The 15999-nt window shown below is 44.4% G+C and overlaps 1 long non-coding RNA gene and 1 other non-coding gene across 2 annotated transcripts; one reads left to right on the plus strand and one right to left on the minus strand.

Annotated features, from left to right (window-relative positions):
* Nucleotides 1–8343: 8343 nt before the first annotated feature.
* On the minus strand, nucleotides 8344–13666 carry LOC136330334 (uncharacterized). The gene is made up of 3 exons (XR_010730275.1): nucleotides 12325–13666; nucleotides 8710–11917; nucleotides 8344–8468 (listed from the first exon to the last, which is right to left on the minus strand). It is a non-coding gene; the product is annotated as an uncharacterized lncRNA (long non-coding RNA).
* On the plus strand, nucleotides 12994–13086 carry TRNAI-UAU (transfer RNA isoleucine (anticodon UAU)). The gene is given in 2 exon segments: nucleotides 12994–13031; nucleotides 13051–13086. It is a non-coding gene; the product is annotated as a tRNA-Ile (tRNA).
* Nucleotides 13667–15999: the final 2333 nt, after the last annotated feature.

Here is a 15999-nt window from a genome sequence, read left to right on the forward strand (position 1 = left end):
ACAGAGTTTAAGGAATTCGGCCGTCCCCGCCCCTCCCCTCCATCCTGCGGCCTGGGGCGGACTGGTATTCTCAGTACTTGCAGACGCGGAGTCTGCAAATCAAAACTCAGGCAGGAACCAACCCTTGTTTCCTCTCCACGCCCCTACTCCCGTTTCCCCTTTCTCCTTCCTTTCTCTTTTTAGTTGTTTATTTAGAACTTTTTAGCTGAGCATTTCTTTCTAAAATATTGTTTGGTACCCAATATTTCAATTCAAACCACACACATACACACACACACACACACACACACACACACATCTACAAGTAATCAGTGAGATGTAAACAGTGACACAGGAAACAGCAAGGATTTAGGATGTCTGTTAGGTTTGGATGTTTGTTAAATGGCTGAATGGGTGGGTGGGTCGATAAAGGCATGAATGAATTCACACTAAAAGGAAAAATAAATGATTTGAGCCCAACAGCTGTTCTGTTACATAGTACACAGGAAAGAATGATGGTTGTCCTGCATTTTAATCTACCTAGCCAAGTAACATGAAACATTGAAGCTTCAAGTGAATGTTGGGGGTCTGAATTATCCAGATGAATCCTAAACACAGGCTAAGTAATCTGCTATATAGTACTGTCAAATCTGCCCTCTGGTTTGTGCTGTGTAAATAAATCACCATGTCTGTTTGATTGACAAGCTACCTAACTTGGGTCTGGGCACCATTTGACTGCATTCTGGGTATATTCTTCAGCCTGATCGTCCAGTTAACACTTTTATGTTTTTGTGGGGTTTTTAAACTGACATTTAGAGAGACAGAGAAAAACTTTGATTTGTTTTTCCACTTGTTCAACCCATCACTGGTTGCTTCTTGTATCTGCCCTCCCTGGGGATTGAACCTGCAACCTCTGCATGTCAGGGCTATTCTCTGAACTACCCCGCCCAGAGCTTGTTATTTTTTGTTTGTTTTTAATTGAGTTGATGTATTCTGTGGTTCAGCTCTACAGTTCAGCTCATCTACTGAGTTTTAAATTTCAGTAGTTGCAGATTTTTAAATTTCTTTTATTTATTTAGTTATTTATTTAAAGTGAGAAGAGGGGAGATAGACAGACTCCCGCATATGCCCTGACGGGAATCCACCTAGCAGCCCCTGTCTGGGGTCAGCGCTCTGATCAACCAAGCTTTCCTCAGTACCAAGGGCTGATGCTCAAACCAACTGAACCAGTGGCTGCGAGAAGAGAAGAGAGAGAAAAGGGGGAGAAGGAGGGGAAGATTGGTCGCTTCTTCTGTGTGCCCTGACCAGGGATGGAACCCAGGATGTCCTCACACCAGGCCAATGCTCTATCCACTGAGCCAACCAGCCAGGGCCTCAGATTTTTTTATTTACAAAGTTTCTAATTGGTTTCCTCCTACAAGTGACTGTCTTCATTTCATGGATGTGATATATTCCCTTAATTTCTTCAGGGCAACTGTTTTAAACTGTAAACTTTCTATCAGTGAAGATAATGTTAATTACTATAACAGAAAAAAAAATCCACTGCAAACTCAGTGGTTTAACACATGGAAGTTCACTTCTCATTTCTAGGGAGTGCAGTGGAGAGACAGCATTGCCCTGCACATTTAGGGAGCTAATTTGACAGAAGATGATACCAGCTCTTGTCTCCTTCATCACGTGACTTCCAGCATCATCCTGGGCATTGAAATCCAGCTGGCAGAAAGAGGAAAATAGAGAGTGGAGACACTGACAGGCCAGACCTGGCCAGAAGGGGCGTGCACACTTCTGTTCACATTCCAGTGGCTGAAACTCAGTCCATGGTCTCACCTAACCTCACGGGAGTCTGGGAAAGGTTCTGGCATGTCTCTCTTTGATGACACCGTTTTTGCTCAAATGTTCAATGATCTTTGTGCAAATTCATCTTTATGGTTGACAGTCTTTACACAGTACACTAAAGGGAAGGGGCAAGAGTTGCACTCTGCGCTATTTTCAGAATGATGGCTAGGCAAGACCTGCCACTAGCTGGGTGTTTTGGCAACTGGTCTTCTGGGCTTGGGCACTTTCTGTTTCTCCTGGGTGACCTTAGCCACCTCACGTACTGATTTCTCTCTCTGCTCTAAACTCCCATGTCTCATTCCAGTTGCTGGGTTTGATGGGGGTGCATAGGGGACAAATTGTCCCTGCTTCAGTGCCCCAAATAATTACCCCAGCAGTCATCCCTGGATCTCCTTCCACTTCTTCATGCCCCGTGGGTCAGAAGCACCCTAATGGCTGTTCCCAGCGCCCTTGGAAAGACTTTCCCTGGCTCCTCGGTGCGTCGTGGGCTGAGATTTCTTTCTTCAACCTAATTTTGCCTTCTTTTAAGTCAGTTCTTGCAGGCCTATTGAGACCCCCTCTTCCTGTGTTTTAGTGTATTTATGTAGTTATTTTTCATATTTATATTTTTCATTAATTGGGTTTGGTGTTTAACATTTCAAAAAAACTGCCAGAGTGTTTCCCACAGTGGCTGCACCATTTTGCATTCCCACCAGCAGTGTGTGAAGATGCTGATTTCTCCACATCCTCACTCTGGTTTGCTATTGTCTATCTTTTCGGCCCAGCACTCCCATACTCACTTCTGGGGGAACCCAGTGGAAACTGTTGGGACACTCTTGACATTTGGACCTGCTACTACTTACCGCTACTTTCCTTAGTGAGTTCCCTCTTCAAGTAATCACCGAGGGACATTTTCCCCTGGGATGAGAGTGTGGTGGGGGAGCCTACCTAACTACAGCAACAGCAGTATCACCCTCTCTGGTTACCACTTACTGAATAATACTACATGGCAGACCCTGTGCTAATCACCATAGGTTCTCCTACTTAACCTCCATTTACAGATTATAAAACTGAAAACAAGCTCAGAGTACTAGCCAGCTCCCCCAAAGATTCACAGCTGGTAAGTCGAGGCACCAGAATATAAGCCGCCTGTGCCCAGCTGGTGCCAGGACCTGTGTTTTCCCACTGTGCTACTGTAGTGTCTCTTCTTAAAGACCGCTGCCCCTGAGCGACTCCAATGGGGCTGCATTGTATGTGGTGTTGAGGAGCAAGGGATTTGATTCTAAAGTTAGTAAAACAAAAGTTCCATATAGTTAAAATCAAAGTAGAAAATTCTTTATATTACTTATAAAGTACAGTATGCAGCTATTCTAAGACGTGAAAGTTTGGGAACCATTGGGCTGGAATCATCAGAGGAAACAAGTCTATATGGCAGATGCTTGGACATTTGGTCTGGTCTGTTATTAAGACAATGCTCACATTTCTGGAAGAATAGAGGATGGGTGGGTTATTCTCAAAACATTCCACTTTGCCTGCAAGGTTACTGCATTCTGTATGATATTAAGCCCTTTGTGACACTTATTAAGTTACCGCCTCTCAGTTCCAAACTCCCTTTCTGTACTCAGCACTGTGATGCAGGGGCTGGCATTCTGCAAACTCCATTTATGCGGTGCCAGCTGCTTCTAGCAGACCCTGCAAAATGGAGGTAATAGAGGGAGATTGCAAGGATGGAAAAGGAAGAAGGAACTTGCTCCCTCCTGATTGCTTCCTGCCTGTCTCCTGTCTGCTTGTGGTTCCTGGGCTCATCACCTTGGCTCTTTCCCTTAGTGGTTTCCAAATCCAATTTGCAGTTTCCCCAGTTCCTGCAGAATCAGTTTTAAAGTGATCTCAGCAGAGATACCAATGCCAGGAGCTGGCATGCCCTCTCAGTGGTCTGAGTTCCAGTTCTGCAGAAGTCCTCCTCTGACTTCCAAGTTTTAGTGATTCAATTTCTGCTTGGGTGCCCTCAGCCTAAGGGATGGTAGGGGTGGTAGCTGCTTCTTATATTTGCTACTTCTGTGATACTGAAGAATCTCTCTCTCTCTCTCTCTCTCTCTCTCTCTCTCTCTCTCTTTTTTGACTTTTCAATTACCTGGTTAAGTTTAAACCTAGTTAACAGTTTTCTGTATTACATTCTCTTTGTTAAATAACTGGCATGGTTTCTGGCTCCTGACTAATATACTTTTATAAGCTTAATTTTATATGTTACGAGATTTGTTTATGGTCGTGATTGGCAACTCTGGGAGGGTTAAGTTCTAAGATTGGGCCATCAAATAATAAACATGGTTGGCCCTCCAATATAGTGCCTCTCTAACGTGATGGATGTTGGTCCTGAGATGGAGCCTGCAGCCTCAGCTGAGACCTTCCTGGACAGGGTAGGGTAGGACATTTGAGGAGAAAGACTTCCATCTGCACTCTGGTCACCATCAGCTTTTCAGGGCTCTCTGCAAATAGAACAGGAAGTTTCTGTCTCCCTGTCATATCACAGGTGGAAAGGACCTTGGGGAGACATTCTCAGTTCAGCTCTGTTATGAGCTTTCAGTGTAGCTGAAATATCTGCTACATTTCCATTTTCTCTGGCTCCAGGGCAGTGTAAGCTCTTTCTCCGCCTGCCTCTCCATCCATCCTCCCATGGAGATATTCGACTACTTGTGGGTACTCTTTCTCCTCTTTGCCAGTGCCACTGAATGCTACCCCCCACCTTCAAATCATACAGGTAGACACTCCCTACTGCCCCACCTCTCAGTCCTCATCCTGTGGGCTCCCCCTCATTCTTCCTGGCATGGAACCCACATTCCTTGAATGGGAGTGACATAAGTGGGCTTTTATGTATTCAGGCACTGTGGACAGCAGCTGAGCTTGGTATTTTTTTGTAGCCCAGGTGTCATGGAAGAATTCATACCTGCTACCTACAGATGAGCCCAGGTGTCATGGAGGAATTGTTACCTGTAGCCCAGGTGTCATGGAAGAATTCATACCTGCTACTTACCATGTAGGAATGTTAGCCAAAAAGATAAAACAAACTGACAAAAGCAATAAAATGACAGGCTAAAGATTTGAAGAAATATTACACAAAGATGCTCGACACCATTAGTCATCAAGGAGCTATGAATTAAAATAAACCTCCACTGAGATACTATTATGCACTCAATAGAATTGCTAAAATTTAATGACTGACAATACCAAGTATTGACAAAGATGGGGAGCAATGTGAACACTCAGTATTGTTGGTGGCAGCACTAAATGGCACAACTACTTTGGAAATAAGGTCTGGCAGTTTCCTATAAAACTAAACATAGAACTTCATCAAAATTAAAAACTTTTGTGCATCAAAGGACACAATCAAGAGAGTGAAAAGGCAACTCACAAAATGGGGATATTTGAAATTATATATCTACTAAGGGATTAATATCCAGAAATAAAGAAATAACTCCTTAAATTCAACAACAAAAAAACCAAACAATTTACAAAAGGGCAAAGGATTTGAATAGAACATTTCTCCAAAGAAGATATATAACAGCCAAAAAGCACATGAAAAGATGTTCAATATCACAAATTATTATGGAAATGCAAATCAGAACCACAATGAGATACAACTCCACACCCATTAGGATAGCTTTTACTAAAAAAACCTCCCAAACGTAAAACAAGTGTTGGTGAGGATGTGGGGAAATTAGAACCCTTGGGCACTCCCGGTGGGGATAGAAAATGGTACAGTTTCTGTGAAAAATAATGTGATGTTTCCTCAAAAAATGAAACAATTACAATACGATCCAGCAATCACACTTCTGAGTATCTTTCCATGTTCATTGCAGCATTATTCACAATAGCTAAAAGGTGGAAGCAACCTTAAGTGTCCATTGACTGATGAATAGATAAACAAATGTGGTATATACATGCAATGGAATACTATTTAGCTTTAAAAAGCAATACAATTTTGACACAAGCTCTACCATGAATAAACCTTGAAAACAGTATGGAAACTAAAACAAGCCAGACACAAAAGGACAGATAGTGTATAATTCCACTTATATAAGGTACCTAGAAAAGTCAAATTCATAGACACAGAGAGTAGAATAGTGGTTACCAGGGACTGAGGGGAGAGGGGATGGAGAGTTATTGTTTACTGGGTACAGATTTTCAATTTGGGAGGATGAAAAAGTTCTGGAGGTCGATAGTGGTGATGGTTGTATAACAATGCCACTTAAATGTACACTTCAAAATGGTTAAAATGACAAACTTTACATTATATTTATTTTACCACAATAAAAATAATTAAAAAAAAAAACTATACAGCCTGACCAGGTGGTGGCGCAGTGGATAGAGCGTTGGATTGGGATGTGGAGAACTGAAGTTCAAGACCCCACAGTTGCCAGCTTGAGCGCAGGCTCATCTGGTTTGAGTAAAGCTCACCAGCTTGGACCCATGGTTTCTGGCTCGAGCAAGGGGTTACTTGGTCTGCTGAATGCCCACGATCAAGGCACATATGAGAAAGCAATCAACAAACAACTAAGGTGTCGCAACGAAAAACTGATTGATGCTTCTCATCTCTCTCCATTCCTGTCTGTCCCTATCTATCCCTCTCTCTGACTCTCTCTCTGTCTCTGTGAAAAACAACAACAACAACAAAACTATACATAAACCTACCTTATGACCCAGAATTCTCACTCCTATATTTACCTAAAAGAAATGAAAACAAAAGACTTGTACAAGAATGCTCTTAGCAGCTTTCTCTATAATAGCTCCAAATATACTTCTCACAAAAATTAGGGGGTATTTCAAAATGAATATGAAGCGATATAATATCCCCTAGTTTTTGTGAGAATTAGGGGATATTTCAAAATGAATATGAAGTGATACAATATCCCCTAATTTTTGTTAGCAGGTAGGAAATAACCCAAAATGTCTGTTAATATAATTGAAGCCATTTAGTCAGTTGTTGGCTAAACAGAGATGAGTGAAGGTTGTTTTCCCCCAGTTCCTGTCTTTCTTCAGCCCCACAGGGTGAGCTTTCCTACTCACCCCCAAATTTTTGACCTAAGGACAGCCCTGAGTGTTACTGAAACTCTTGGGGCCCATGGTTGCCTCAGTTAAGACTCTTCTGTCCTCCTCTCAGAGGGAAGACCCCATAATTATCTATGCTTGGATGCTAAGACCTGCCACCCTGTACCTGGTCCAGTAGGTTTGGGTTCAACCGCTGCCATAACAGAGAGAAACTACCCCATGTTCTCAGCAGGCACACTTGGGGCATTTGAGTACTCCAGCATAACTGGCTCTCAGTTTTCATCTCTCTAGTGATCCTAGCTCTGTTTTGTCTTGCCAATATTTCAAGATGGGACCCTTTGGCCACCATCACTCAGGGGCTAGTTAGTGCCTCTCTAGAGGATAATCTCTGAGAGGCACAGTTTTAAATGCCAGGCACTGTCTCCTTCTCCAGGGGCAGACTGAGCACTCCACTCTGTTTAGTGTTGAGGGCCTGGACCCTAAGTCATCCAATCTGTATTTGAATCTCAACTCTACCACTTAGGTCATCTCATCATGCCTTAGTTTCCTCATCTGTAAAAGGAAATAATAATGTGACTTACTTCATAGGGTTGGCTTGAGGATTTAGTTAGTTAAAAAGGTGTAAAGTTCTTAGAACAGTGCCAGACACATGGTAAATAATGTATAATGTGTTATTTTTACCTACCTACTACTATGTTCTCCATATTCTTTGAAAGATTTTGGTCTCAAATGAGAAGTAAAAGAAATAATGCATTCTGTATCAGCCAGGACCCAGTCTGAATGCAGAAATCACATCGGTAATTTGAACAGGGAGCACACAATATAAGGAACTATTAATTAGCAAAAGAGAACTACCAAAAGGAGTAAACAGAACTCCATATATACAATGGAATACTACTCAGCCATAAGAAACGGTGACATATTGCTATTTACAACAACATGGATGGATCTTGAGAACATTATACTGAGTGAAATAAGTAAATCAGAAAAAGCTAAGAACTCTGACAGAGATAAAAGTGGTTACCAGACCTGGCCAGTTGGCTCAGTGGACAGAGCGTCAGCCTCGTGTCCTGGGTTTGATAGGGCACACAAGAGAAGGGACCATCTGCTTCTCTCCTCCTCCCTCTCTGCTCTCTCCCTCTTCCCCTCCTACAGCCAGTGACTTGATTGATTGGTTCGATCCTGGGCCCTGGGAATTGAGGATGGCTTGGTTGGTTGGAGCGCATCAGCCTCAGGTGCTAAAAAAATAGCTCGGTTGAATTGAGCATTGAGCATCAGCCCCAGACAGGGGGTTGCTATGTGGATCCCATGTAGGGTGCACGTGGGAGTCTGCCTTACTATCTCCCCTCCTCTCAGTTAAAAAAAAAGGAAGGGGAAATAAAGAGGGACAAATATATGGGAAGGGAAAATGATTTGACTTCAGGTGATGGAAACACAATACAATCAACAGCTCAAATGCTATAGAAATAGAGACCACACAATGAAGATTCTATTCAATATAAATTTGACTCAAGATGATCTTTATTCACTAGATATGCAAACTGCATTCAGCTGATCAAAATGTTTATCTTGTTCATCCTGATGGCTCTTACATGTCAGAAACCAAAGTCAAAAAGAGAAAACAGCCTGACCTGTGGTGGCGCAGTGGATAAAACATCGACCTGGAAATGCTGAGGTCGCTGGTTCGAAACCCTGGGCTTGCCTGGTCAAGGCACATATGGGAGTTGATGCTTCCGGCTCCTCCCCCCCTTCTCTCTCTCTGTCTTTCTCTCCTCTCTCGGTCTCTCTCTCTCCTCTCTAAAAATGAATAAATAAATTTAAAAAAAAATTAAAAAAAAAAAAAAAAAAAAAAAAAAGAGAAAACAGAGTGACCATTATGTCCAATTCAGCCTTTCCTTATTAGGAGTAAAGACCAGCCATATTCACTTCATGTTGTTTACAAAACTGTATTAGCATATAGCAGCCTGACCCCTTCTGTTTTATTTCAACATTTAGACACAAAAAACATGAAAGTAATAAACATAAATTAGTTTTTTATTGTAAAAAGCATCAATTCCAAAGCAGTTTTTATTTTTGATGCTACAATGAGTTATTAACTTTCATAGATTTTAATATACATGTCCCACTACCAAATATGACATGTGCTCTTTTAAAAGTTATTTGTTAACATACCTCTGGTAGCAAAGATTTTCGCTTATGTAATTAATTGAAACATTTTTATATTACATGGTAAATGGAAAATGGTTGAGACTAGTCTTTTTAAAATTACACATTATTCAAAGTTGTTTTAAAATTATACATATACATAAAATAAGTTTTAGTTTTAAAAAATCCCCTCTTTATTAACATCACACAAATAATTAAATTATTAAATAATCTCAAGGTTTTGGCAAGAATATGCATGGTGAAAGTTATCTAGTCCATTGGGCCCCAACCCCCGGGCGGGACCGGTGGGCCATTTGGTACTGGTCTGCAGAGAAAGAATAAATAACTTACATTATTTCCGTTTTATTTATATTTAAGTCTGAACAATGTTTTATTTTTTAAAAATGACCAGATTCCCTCTGTTACATCTGTCTAAGACAGGGGTCTCCAAACTTTTTACACAGGGGGCCAGTTCACTGTCCCTCAGACCATTGAAGGGCCGGACTATAAAAAAAAAAACTATGACCAAATCCCTATGCACACTGCACATACCTTATTTTAAAGTAAAAAAACAAAACAGGAACAAATACAATATTTAAAATAAAGAAAAAGTAAATTTAAATCAACAAACTGACCAATATTTCAATGGGAACTATGCTCCTTTCACTGACCACCAATGAAAGATGTGCCCCTTCCAGAAGTGCGATGGGGCCGGAAAAATGTCCTCAGGGGGCCGCATGCAGCCCGCGAGCCGTAGTTTGGGGACCCCTGGTCTAAGACTCTTGACGCTTGTCTCAGTCACGTGATACATTTATCCGTCCCACCCTAAAGGCCGGACCGTGAAAATATTTTCTGACATTAAACCAGTCCGTAGCCCAAAAAAGGTTGGGGACCACTGCTCTAGTCTATATAGGCTGAAAAGCTCTTAATCTGGTCTAGATCCCGCAATTTATGTGAACAAACTGAGGCCCAGAGAAGGTAAGAGACTGACAGTCACAGAGCCAGGGAGGGCTACAGCTCAGACTTTTAATTCATTGCTTTTCAGAGTCTATCTGTATGAAGTTAAGTGATTTGAAGGCCTCCAGAGACTTCTTGCTGACATCGCCTCCTTCCAGGCTCAGCCTTGCCCTCACTAGTTTCCTCCATTAGAGCCCGTTTCCTTGGGGACTAAGCTATTTTGGTTTCCAAAGGCTTATGAGGTGCTGCCTTCTCCTCCCAAGCAACACAGATCAGTCAGTATCTGCCCATCACACTAATTATAGAACCCTTAAGCGTTCTATAAATCAGGGGAATGAGAAGGGAAGCTGGACCAGCAGGGGACAAAGCTGCTGCTCACAGTTCACAAGGTGGGTTCTATGTGAGAGACGCAGGAGGGAGGAAGAGCAGACTCTGCAAATTCTATGGGATTTGAGAAGACGTTGTGCCAGGCTCCACAATTTACTTTCATATCAGAAAATCAATCCCTTTCAATGTAAGGGGGAAATCATTTCCACACAGGGGAAAACCATACATTTACCTTTACAGCCTGTTCCAACCTTTGGAAGGGACTTATTTCAAAGGCTCACTCTTTGCTGCCCTTGATTTATCCTGGATTTGCTAACAAATGCTCCCAAGAGCCCTCATCCTGGCATGTTGTAAACAACTCTGTACCCCACCACCTGCCTGGTGCCTGATGGGATCTTGCAGGGTTGTTGATGGGCCTGTTCTGAGCTCTTCTCTGCATGTGGGTCTCTCACAGTTTACAAAGTCTCTCCTTTCTCTGGGTGGATAACCCAACCTGCACATGATATTCAACTTAAAAACTCCATTAAGTTTTTAAGATTTCAGGAGACTCCTGCCTTACACAGAACCCGGCACTCTTTATCAATTACCCATGACTCTAATCCAGTGGTAGTCAACCTGGTCCCTACCGCCCACTACTGGGTGTTCCAGCTTTCATGGTGAGCGGTAGCGGAGCAACCAAAATATAAATAAAAAGATAGATTTAACTATAGTAAGTTGTTTTATAAAGATTTATTCTGCCAAACTTAGCGAAAATCCGACATGAAGTACTTGGTAAGTAATTATTATTATATGCTTTAACTTGCTGTAACTCTGCTTTATAAATTTTATAAAGTAAAGTTACTTCCCTACTTTATAAATCACCATTACTGTGGAACCGGTGGGCAGTTAGAAAATTTTACCACTAACAGAGATACAAAAGTGGGCGGTAGGTATAAAAAGGTTGACTATCCCTGCAATCTCTTCTGCTCAATTTCAACACTTTCTACCATCCTACTGCTCAGCATTAGTCACCCTGACACAGCGATTTTGAAGTGGTGAACATGCAATGCCTGACTAGTGAGAGGCACTACCCCTTTTCCCGTAAGATTATCAAATAAAAAAATGACAACAGCCAACACGACATGGCCCTCTGCTGTATATGAATCAAAATTATACCTATTTCTTTTTTTTTTTCAAATCAGCAAAAATCTTTTTTCTTGGTGTGCCGCAGAATTTTAGTAATTAATTTATGCATGCCATCAGGTGAAATTAAAAATCGCTGACCTAACACATCCTGTTACTGTGGGCAAGTCAGCATCAAGGTAGTTACACAAATTACCTTCACTGTGCCCAGTCACTTCTTTATCAACTGATGGTTTTCCCGATCCATCCATCGCCTTAGTGTCCTGTTGTGTGCTGTTCTGACTCTCCCAGGAAAGCAGGGCTAACACACACACTGACCAACGTGCCGGCACCACAGAGGCCCAGGAGACAATCCCGGCCAGGCAGCCGGGGAAGAAGAGATCAAGGCAGTCAGTGGTGGGCGCTTTCTGGAGGGGGCTGCAGGTGGCTCCCGGGGGCCTGCGCGTTCCCCATGGAGTTATCAATTAATTACAGCAGGCACAGAGCCCAGAGACACCCAAAATCTTTACATTTTAAAATCTTTCGAAACCTGAAGAAAAAAAAATAAATAATATGAAGTAACAGTAGATGCAGCCTAGATTATATTTGTCTTTATTTTGCGGTAGTAAAATATAGTTTCAAAATATTTAAGGTTGGGCCCACATAGACAAAAGTACTTCAGGGCACAGGATAGTCATAATTCAGCCGTGGGTACAGTGTTTACATTTTTCTGCTTTTCAAAAAAAGACACGGTATCCAGATATTTGTATGAGGCCTGTTGATTTTAAGTATTAGGAACTAGTTTTAAAATTAAACGAAACAAGCATGTTGGGGCCCATTAAAACACACGCGGCTTAGCCTGCATCCCCGAACGCCCGTCGCTCGGTACGATTTCGGGGGCACGCCCTCCACCTGGGCCTCCCCCAGCACCCCGCCGAGGGAAGGCACCCGGCCCACCTCCGGGGCACAAGGCTCTGATGCCGAACCCCCCGCGCCGTCGCGCCTCCGAGGCTGTGTCGCCGCCCTCCGACCACGGGCTCCCAGCTGCCCCGCCGGCGGGCCGGAGCCTCCCATCCGGGTCTGCCGGCTCCCGCCGACTTCCAGGGTCGGGTCCACGGCTCACAGAGGGCGCAGGGCTGGGGGCGGCCGCCCCGGGTATCCGCGGCCGGGAGCCGAGGCCGGCCCGCCCGGCCCCACCCCTGGGCCGCGACACCACCGCCGCGGGGCGCGCCCGCCGGCCGCCGGCCCAGGCCCGGGGACGAGGCCTGCTACCCGCGGGGCCCGCTCCGGGAAGGCGAAGCTCCGCGGCGGAAGTGGAGGTGGTTTCAGGCCGCCGCGGCTGGCTCCTCCTCCTGCCCTGCCGGGGGAGGCGGGCTGCGCTCTTTTCTAGGCTCCAGCGGCCCGCCTGTCACCGCCTTGCCAACCCGCCCCTTCATCCCCGAGGGAGACGCTCGCGGGGTGCCTCTGGTTTACGCTTCTGGGGGCGGCCAGGCCTGAAGGTGCGGGGGCAGCTCCAGTCCCGGCTCCTTCCCGCCGAGCCGTAAATCGCGGATGCGCATGCTCCGCGAGCGTCCGCGGCAGCCCGGGTGAACCCTGATAGAGCCATCGCGAGGCCGGCTAAGCGGAGCTCCAGTGGCGCAATCGGTTAGCGCGCGGTACTTATACAGCAGTACATGCAGAGCAATGCCGAGGTTGTGAGTTCGAGCCTCACCTGGAGCACGAGCATTTTGGATAGCGCAGTCCTCTTTTATCTCCTTAACTCAATAAGTTAGTCTCTCTTCAGCCTTCTCAGTTCCTGTCTCTGCTCAGAGCACACGTACCGCGCCGCTGTAGGCAGGAAGCCGAGCGCAATGGAGCTTCTTACCTGCTTTTCAAGCTACTTGTTGCACCCAGGTACCATCCCGCTGCTCGAGCCCAGATAACCTACTGCTCCCTCCTTGTTTCCCCATAGGCATTTCCTTTAATGGCACCCGGTCCGGGGCTACAGTGCCAGGGGTGCGGACCAGAGGTCCCGTGGCGCTGCCGCGGTGATGGGGCTGTCTGGTCACCGAGGTAGAAAGTCCCGGGTGTGCCACTCTACGGGGCGTGCCCGAGCTCTCGCTCACCGTCCGGGGCCGGGCGCGGTGCGTTGCACGCTGGGTGGCGGGGTCGGAGCCGGGCGACCACTGCCTGGAGTTGGGGCCCGAGGCCTCGCGCGGGGGTGCAAGTGGAGCAGCCCGTCCCCTAGCTATTAAATGGTAGTAACTGGTCATTACCCCTCCTTCTGATTTGCAGGACCCCTAGACCTCGGGTCCTTTCCTACCACTCCTACCTGGGCCTCTTGCAGAGTTTGGGCACTGTGCCTGGGGCATCTCTTTCTCCCGGTTGGGTGCCCCGTCTCCCAGTGGTGTCCGCTCGGAGTGGTGGAATTCGCTGGTACCCAGAACAGCTGATTCCTAGTGCTATGCGAGAGGCCGGTGCCCTTTCACGCAGGCCACAAAGCCCAGTTTCAGAGTCCTGGGGATGGGAAGTCTGCGTCCCTTTCCTCCCCCACCAGTGGCCAGCTGATTTTTGAAGCCAGCACTGAACACTCCTTTGAGGCGCGGGGGCTGCTTTGCCAAGGGGGTGAATGGGTGCCTCACATCCCAAAAGGCGTGGGTGAGTCAGGGAACAAGTTTAGTGGGAGTGAGAGGCCTCCGGACGCGTTCTTCCCGACGAGTGGTTTCAGCTGTTTTATGGACATGATGGAAGTTAAATCCTGGCAGAAGCTAGACCTAGAAAGTGGGTTGTTCGTAGAGCTCTTGTTTGTCACCTCTGCTAGTACATCAGCCCCAGAGTTAGAATGGGGAGTTCCAGGCCAACTGAAGTGTGAGAAAGGACCCCCCCCCATCTCACATAACATGATGGCCTTTTCCTCACCCTTGGGCCTTCCACAGGCTTATCCTCAGCAGGTGGTGACAGCGGCGCCCCTTAAAAAATCTAGCTCAGGTCTGGAAATACATAATCTAACCATTAAAAAAAAAGTTTCTTAATTATTATTTTTAAAGTTCTGTTGATACATAACACTGGGGAACAATTTTTTTTTTCATTTTCTGTTGCATGAGGTTTTAGAACTTTTTCTATATATGTCTGCATCGGTGATTCCAAAGCTGAAATCTGTTTTTTGGTGCATGCTCTAGGTTTTATGCAGCTTTAATTTCTTTTTGTTATAGTTAATGGCATGCATTGGTTTTTAAATTGGAGTTAAAGGGCAACAACTCTTGGATTGAACATAACCACAAGGCAATTAATGTTTTACAAACATCACTTTTACATAATTGTAGTTTTTAAATGTAAAAAATTATTATCTGATAAAAACACCCTCTTATTTTGTTTTAAGATTGAATCATGGCTTCTTTGAGTAGGTGTAAATGTAAGAATAGTCCTGACACCTTCTGTTATATATGTGGCTGTTATCACTTCAACGTCAAAGGCGCAATATTTCATCATTTGTGACACGTGCATATATTGCCTATTTTCAAGTTCCCATTCGATCAAGACAAGAATTGGGCTCCTCATATTGTGTGTCGTAATTGTGAGGAAATGCTTTGTGACTGGACAAAAGAAAAACACAAAGGAATGCCTTTTGTATTCCCATGGTTTGGCGTGAACCTATGGGCCACAGCAGTGACTGTTATTTCTGTCTGATCCATACAAAGGGCATTGGCAAGAAAAAACAGCATATGATTGCATATCCTAATATTCCTTCAGCAATATGACCTATCCCACACTCTGAGACACTCCTGGTTCCAGTTTTCAATGGTTTTATTTCTTCTAAGGACGAAGAAAAGTGAACATGCTGATCAAGTGTATTTTGATAAGATGTATGAGGAAATGGTTGTAGAATCGGAAGGGTCTTCTTCTGATGCCAAGCAGTCATTAACCCCTCAGCAGTTTGGCCAACCCGAATTGAATGACTTAGTAAGAATGACATAAAAATTGTCCTCGACTTTCTGAAGTATGAGGAGCATAACTGGATCATGTGGATCTTAAAATGGTAAATTTCCTGCTAGGACAACAGAGAGGTTTCACGAAGTATCTTTGCTTTCTGTGTTTGTGGGACAGCCGAGCTCGGAAGAAACACTGGACACAAAAGGAGTGGCAGAAACATGAAGCTCTGGAAGTAGGGATGCAAAAGAACAATTTGTGAATGAACCTGTAGTTAATTGTGACAGGATCATTTTCCCCCCACTTCACATCAAACTTGGCTTAATGAAGCAGTTTGTTCAGGCTTTGAATAGAGAAAGTGAAGACTTTCAACATATTATTTCTGCTTTTTCTGCCTTGTCTTTCAAGAAGATATAAATAGCAGGTGTATTCAATGGACATCAAATTCGAACCCTCATAGGTGATGAAGAATTTTCCAGGAAGATGAATAAGGAGGAGAAAGCAGCATGGTAGTCTTTTGTGGCAGTTACAAAGAACTTCCTTGGCAACACAAAAGCAGAAAACTATGAACTTCTGGTTCAAGGATGCTGTTGGCTTTCCGCGACATTGGATGTAACATGAGCGTTAAGATTCACTTCCTGAACAGTCACCTTGATAAGTTACCGAAAATCTTGGAGCTGTTAGTGATGAGCAGACTACTGCTGGAGCATCAAACGAGATTGTCCT

This window comes from Saccopteryx bilineata, chromosome 3, assembly GCF_036850765.1.
Source record: "Saccopteryx bilineata isolate mSacBil1 chromosome 3, mSacBil1_pri_phased_curated, whole genome shotgun sequence".
Taxonomy (NCBI): domain Eukaryota; kingdom Metazoa; phylum Chordata; class Mammalia; order Chiroptera; family Emballonuridae; genus Saccopteryx; species Saccopteryx bilineata.